Below are 7,517 nucleotides of genomic sequence, written 5' to 3'. Positions count from 1 at the left end.
ATTCCTGACCTTTAGTATTTATTTTTATCTTGTTCTGAGTTTATTAATTTTGAGTTTTGTGATGGTTTGTATATGCTTGATCCAGGGAGTGACACTATTAGGAGGTGTGGTCTTGTTGGGGGAGGTGTGGCCTTGTTGGAGTAGGTATGTCACTGTGGGTGTGGGTTTTAAGACCCTCATCCTAGCTGCCTGGAAGCCAGTCTTCTCCTATCAGTCTTCAGATGAAGATGTAGAACTCTCAGCTCTTTTTGCACCATGCCTGCCTGGATGCTACCATGCTCCTGCCTTGATGATAGTGGACTAAACCTCTGAACCTGTAAGCTAGCCCAAATTAAATGTCCTAATAAGAGATGCCTTGGTCATGGTGTCTGTTCACAGCAGTAAAACCCTAACTAAGGCAAGTTTCAAGAAAGAAAAATCATATGTGATCATAATTTATGATGGGAGCTTCTATGGGTAATAGTCAATCAATAAAGGGTTAACCCCACAAAACAGTGACTCAGAAATTAAACTTAAATATCTGTGGCATTATAGCTTAGGCCCTAAGTGGAGTGGTTTTCTCTCTTTTTCTTTCTTTCTCTCTGTTTCTGTCTCTGTCTCTGTCTCTCTCTTTCTCTCTCTCTCTCTCTCCCCCTCCCTCCCTCCTTTCCTTCCTTTTCTTTTTCAGAGTCAACAGGTAACTCAATCGCTGGGTAGCAATTAGCATCCTAATTTTGTAAGCTATACTAGATATAGCTCCTCCGGTGGTGAATCCTGGCAGATCCGCCATCTAAACTGGTGGCCTCTTGTTAGCTACATTTTTCCTCTAAGCTCTCCCCATCTAAAAGCAAAAGTCCTTCTCCTGCCTCCCCTCTTCCTCTCTCTGACCCAGAAGTCCCGCCTACTCCTCACCCAGTGATTGGTCCCCTGAAATCTTTATTCACAAGGGGAAGGTTCTGCCACATTTCACCTTTTCTATCCAATAAAAAAAGAAGTTTTTCTCTCAAATATAACCTGAGTATAACTATTACCATTCTGTAATTTACAAAGTACAAGATAGACTTAACACCCAGTCCATCATTTTTGTCAATTAAATAGAACACTCTGTTATTGATCCTAACTTAAAAAAAGGCTTATAAGTCTATATGTTATGACCTGGTTTAGCTTGTATACTATCTGAAAACTATCTTCTCAAATATGTTCTCTCAAGGCTAAATAGCCTGGGTTGGATATGACACTATAAGTAGTGTTTCAACCCCGTCAGAAATCTGAGAACAAACAACATTATCTGAAAATATAGGAAACCTAACACAGCTTCCAGAACTGAGACAATTAGTAGAGACAGCTGTCCACCTACACAGCCCCAGTATGTCAGGAAGCTGGAGCATCAGTCTTCAGCATTCTGCCCCAGGAATCCTCTGACAGACCTTAGTGAAACAGGAGTTATTAAGGACTAGCTTATTTTGTTTCAACAGAACTAAGCTGTCCTAACCTGTAACTTGTGTCCTCTTAAGAACGGTACAGATCTGCAGGAGAGATAGGCAATTTCTGCCCAGTGACTACATAGCCACAATGCACAACCTTACCTGGAGGTAAGATGCTCAGCTGCTTCTATGAATCCATGAAGCTGTTAGGAGCAGATATGCCTCAACAACGAGTGAATAAATAACATTAAATGTCACATCCTGTAGATTTCTGATGTTTTTGAAAACTACCTATGTAAAGTAATCTTGATTGTTGTCTGTTAACTACCCTCAGCTATTTCTAAATAAAATATCTTGAAAACACCCTAACAATTAACTCAGAGCCATGAATTTGCTATCTGGTCCTTAACTCACAGACTTCATCATCTCAGATCAGTTTGTAATGGCATTTATAGAAGGTCTGGGACCAAACCTTGTACTTTTTATTTTTTTTAAAGATTTATTTATTTCATGTATGTGAGTACACTGTCACTATCTTCAGACAACCAGAAGAGGGTATTGGATCTCCATTACAGATGGTTGTGAACCACCATATCCTTGGTGGGAATTGAACTCAGGACTTCTGGAAGAGCAGTCAGTGCACTTAACTGCTGAGCCATCTCTCCAGCCCAAGCCTTGTTTGTACTTTTAAAAATGTATCAATAGAAGAAATTTATACCAATTTGATTCTTTATCAAAATAAATTCTGTACCAAAATGAGAAATTATGACTTCAACTTAGTAACTATTGTAGAGATTTCTACCAAATGAGATTATGGCTACACAATTAATTTTAGCTATTTTCCCCCCCTGTTCAAATTATGACCATTTCAAAATTCCCCAGAAAGACAACTTAGAATAACCACCTCCAGACCTCCAGACCTCCAAGTTCAGGGAACTGGGGCAACAACTCTTCATAACTACTTCCAGCTGAATATGGGCATTGAGATATCTTTGAAGGGCGGGGGGGGGGGGGGAAGGAAAATGGGGGAGTTGGTTGGCCTTAAGAAGACCACACCAATGATTGTTGTAGCCTCTGATATCTGTGTCCTGACTGGATCCGGCTGAAAGTCCAAGAGTTCAAGCAGGTCAGTTCAGCGTGTCTGACAATAAGACTCACCAAGGCTGTATAGTCTGTAGTATATACATCTCAAACCAAAATTTTAGTATCATCAAGATATCTGTATGGATTGTATTCATCTGTGTAGGGTGTTCAGACTAGTTAGGATGAAATTTTGCTCCAATCATAAGCCTTCATTCATGCCACATGAAGGATGGCACAAAGAATCTTTGTTTGTTTGTTTGATTCACCTGAATATATTTTCAGGTGGTCTTCCTCTGCCATATCTGATCCATATAACTCTGGAAAGGGTGCGGAGCCTAATATTTTCTGTGAACACAAAAGTGGAGCCTCTCTTCCAAAATAGCATGTCCTTGAGCCAGTAACCAGAAAAACCTTTATCTTGACCTTTCGCCCAGAGAAATAATATAACCACAAAACTCAAAATCACACCCATTTTGAAAATTAAAAGAACCTAAAACAAATGCAGTAAACAAAAATTCTATATGAGCCTATTCTTAGGCTTTTCCTATTCTGTTATGCCAGGAAATTAACTCAAAATTCCTATGGAGCCCATGAACAAAGAATAAGAGTTTCCTGCAGACTTTAATATAATAATCTATCTGTTATGCTCTCTACCTGGAGCCACAGACTTCTATTTATGAATACCTGTTCATAGCAGACAATTATCACTGCTCTCTACTTGGAGTCAGTAATTAATTTTCCTTATCTTAGTTTTGTCCACAAAATTCCCCACATGACTCAGACAAAATGTCTCTATAAATCTATCCTAAAAACAAACAATCCCAATTTTATAAATTCACAGTTCTATCAATATCTACCCCAAGAAGTAGGCAGCTTCCATTCTCTGGCTCTCTGTCTCAGAGCAGGGGACCTCAGAGCCCTCTTTCTTTGTTTCTTTGTTTCAAGGTTCCCACGCTTGAGTTATGTTACTTGATTGTGCTCTGCTCACCAAATCTCCAACTAACTCATAGGCTAGAATCTTAAATTTCTAGTGAGTTCTAGCCTGCCATGTTAGACATCATCTGTAGTGTGAAATATTAAAAAGCAATTCATGATGCGTTGGCAATGCACCAGCGGGCAGGCCAGCCTCTTCTGATCTTTGTAGACTCTCTGATCTGGAGCTCCGAAATGTCTATACCTGACTTGCTAAGCTCCCATGGTGGGTCATTGCCATGCCAGCCCCACACTTCCAAATTCACATGGCTAGTTGGGGTGCACTTCTTGCAAACCCATGCTTTGCTTCTGTATTTCTCTCTGAAACCCAGCTGAGTCATGCATGAAGGAAAATACCACACAAACTTAGTTCAGAATCAACAGGTAACTCAATCGCTGGGTGCAGCAACTATTATCCTAATTTTGTAAGCTATACTAGATATAACTCCTCCAGTGGCGAATTCTGGCGGATCAGCCATCTAAACCAGGGGCCTCTTGTTAGCTACACTTTTTTCTCTAAGCTCTCCCCACCCAAAAGCAAGAATCTTTTTCCTGCCTCCCCTCTTCCTCTCTCTCCCTAAGTAGTTTTCAATCTTTCCAATGCTGTGACCCTTTAATACAGTTCCTCATGTGGTGATCTCCAACCATAAAGCTATGTTCATTGCTACTTCATAACTGTAATTTTGCCACCATTGTAATTTCTATTGCAAATATCTGATATACAGATGGTCTTAGGTAACCCCTGTTAAAGAGTCATTCATTCCCTAAAGGAGGTCTCAACCTACAGACTGAGAACTACTGCCTTGGGGGCTTCTTCCTATTATTATTATTAAGAAAAAACCCATCTGGCTGATCTGGAGCAATCTAGATGTCCCTTAACTGAGGGATGGATAAGGAAAATGTGCTACATCTACACAATGGAATACTATTCAGCTGTTAAAAACAAAGACATCACGAATTTTGCTGGCAAATGAATGGATCTGGAAAATATCATCCCGAGTGAAGTAACCTAGTCCCAAAAGGACATGCATGGTATGTACTCCCTTATAAGAGGATATTAGTCATAAAATACAGGATAGCCATGATACACTCTACAGACCCAAAGAAGCTAAATAAGAAGGAAGGCACAAGAGAGAATGTTTGACTCTCACTTAGAAGAGAGAATAAAATAGTCATTGGAGGCAGATGGAGGGAGGGAACTGGGTGGGAGAGGGGATAGGGAGAGGAATGAGGGAGGAGTTCAGGATCAGGTGTTGGGAGGGGCAAGAGGGATGGTCAGATTGCTATGAGAATGAATAGAAATCTACAACTAATGTGGCGGGGAGGTAGGGGCATCTCCAGGAAGAAACAGAGAGCTGGAATAAGGGAGGCATCCAAGAATCAACAGAGTGACCTTAGCTGTGACTCACTACATTGGGGATATGGAACCTGAAGGGGCCACCTTCTGTAGCCGGGTGGGGACCCCAGTAGAACAATAGAGACACCAATCTACCCACAAGACTTTTGATGCAAAATTTATCCTGTCTACAAGAAATGCAGGGACAGGGGATAGACTAATAACCCATTTAACTAGAGACCCATCCCATGGGCAAGCACCAGTCCCTGACACTATTCATGAGACTCTGTTATGTTTGCAGCCAGGAGTCTAGCATGACTGTCCCCTGAGATGCTCCACCTAGCAGCTGACTCAGACAGATGTGGACACCCACAGCCAAACAGTGGATGGAGCTTGGGAACACTTATGGAAGAATTGGAGGAATGATTGTGACCCCAAAGGTGATAGGAACTCCATAGGAAGACCAGCTAACCTGGACCCTTGAGACTCCCAGGGACTGAACCACCAATGTATGAGCATACATGGGCTGGACCTAGGCCTCCCTGCACATATGTGCAGCTTGGTCTTCATGTGGATCCTGAATAGCTGGAATAAGAGGCTATCTCAAAAGCTGTTGCCTGTATGTGCGATATGTTCTTCTAGCTGGGCCTTGTCTGGCCTCAGTGGGAGCTGATTCCCCTTGCCTGGCAGAGACTTGATGTGCCAGGGTGGGGGAATACACAGAGGGACCCCCACCCACTTGGAGGATAAGGGGAGGAGAGATGGGAGAAAGAGGAGGGGGATGGGAGAAGGATTATGGGAGGAGGGAGTGGCTGGGAGGAGGGCAGTGAGAAGGATGTAAAGTGAGTAAATAAGAAAAAAAAATAAAGCAAAACAAAAACAAAGAACATCTGGCTGATCTGGAACTAACAGAGCTCTACCTGGCTCTGCCTCCCCCAGTACTAGAATTAAAGACATGGACCACCATGACCAGAAGCATGCCTCTTTTATTATTATTATTTTTTAAAGCCAGCATACAAGGTAATGGGTTTAATGTGACATTTTCAAACATACTTTATAGTTTGTTCCTTTTGTTTTAAGCATGAGCTTGTTTAGACTAGGGTTTGTAAATTTTCTTATTCTTCTGGATAGAGACCGAACTTCCAGGCTGTGGTGCCTCTTGCTGACATAGTGGGGTGAAGTAGTTTGTGGGTGCAGTGGGGACTGCTGCCACAGCCCTTCCTGTTTATGGCAGGAACCTCCTACTTCCTACATGTTAAGAAGATAGTTTGAAAACTGTTGAGTTGGGTTTTGTTGTTGTTGTTTGCTTCTTAGCTTGCTTCAGAGTAGAACCACCAAATCGTTTGCTGGCTCTGGTGAGGCAGAATCATCCGAAGCAGAAAGCAGCCTGCAGTGTCAGGAAAGGGACTTTGCAGATGTCTAGCTGCTGCTCCCAGCCCTGGGAGTCTTGTCTGATCACAGCTTGCCTTTATCTGTGAATTATGGGGTTGCACTGGCTGATTTTAATGAGACATCTTTTCTCTCTTCTCTTCGTTTTCCTTCTTTCCTTTTTTCTTTTCTTTCCCTCCCACCCTTTCCCATCTTACTCTCTTTCTTTCCCACTCATCTCCCTTCTCATCCTCTCCCATCCCCTTTTGGGCAGGATTCTGGGCCATGTCCAAAACTGGTTGTGTACTCCCCACCTTCCCAGCTGACTAAAGAGTTAGGATTACTGGCATGCACCACTATGCTCACCTTTCAGTCGGCTTTTTAGAAAAGAAATGATGCATGCATGCCACAACCATTGTGTGGAGAACAGATGACAACCCTGGATGCCAGTCCCTCCTTCCTCCTTGTCTGGGACAGGAGCTCTTTGTTGTTGGCTGCTGTGTAAGCTTGGCTTGCTAGCTCATTCACTTTTTGGAGATCTCTTGCCTCCTCCCTCCGTCTTGCTGCAGAAGTACTGGGACTTCATGTCCTCTTATATTTGATATTATCTCTATACTGAGGGCAGTGCTTTTGTTATTTGAGAGGTATATGGTGCTATCTCGGTAGTTTTGATTTGCATTTCTAGATTGTTAGAGAAGTTGAGAAATTTTCATGTCTTGATAGATTGTCTGGATTTCCCCTTTGTGCTTTGGGAAATGCCTGTTCACCTCCGTTTTATTCTTTCTCTCTCAATTCATTATATGTTTCTGGATGTTAGTCCTTCATTGGTCATTTATGCTGTCAACACTTGTAGCTTGGCTTTTCACTTTCTTTATGTTTTTGTTGGGTTTGGAAAAATTGAATGAATGAATGAATGGTTAGCGTTTCTTCTTAAAATATCTTGTAAAGAAATCTCTTCTTAAGCTAAAGTCACGAAGATATTCTGTGGCTCCTTTAAGATCATACAGTGTCTTTCCAGACCCTTCTTCTGTCAGCATTCCTGGAATTCAGGGTTATGTGTGGTGGAAAGAAGCATAGAGAGATCCCATTCTTTTAATGTAATTTATTAAACAAAACAAAGCAGAAATGCAGTCCCTTCCCCGCTACCACTGCAACCTCTGTTATTTACCAGTTTCCTATTGATTTTTCCAGTCTGACTCATCAGGGGTCCCCCCCTGCAAAAGTGAGAGTAAAGGAATGATTAAGTCAGAGTGTCTGTTTTTTCTCCTTCCCCATTCATTGTTTCCACGTGGTGATTTTACAGTTCTGGCTTGGTGAAGACACTTCAACACACTTCGCGCTGAGTGATTCTCAAA

The sequence above is a fragment of the Mus caroli genome, unplaced genomic scaffold (assembly GCF_978045245.1).
Source record: "Mus caroli unplaced genomic scaffold, Mus_caroli_1 scaffold_1, whole genome shotgun sequence".
NCBI lineage: Eukaryota > Metazoa > Chordata > Mammalia > Rodentia > Muridae > Mus > Mus caroli.
The sequence above is the reverse complement of the archived record's forward strand: the minus strand, read 5'-3'. Positions refer to the sequence as shown.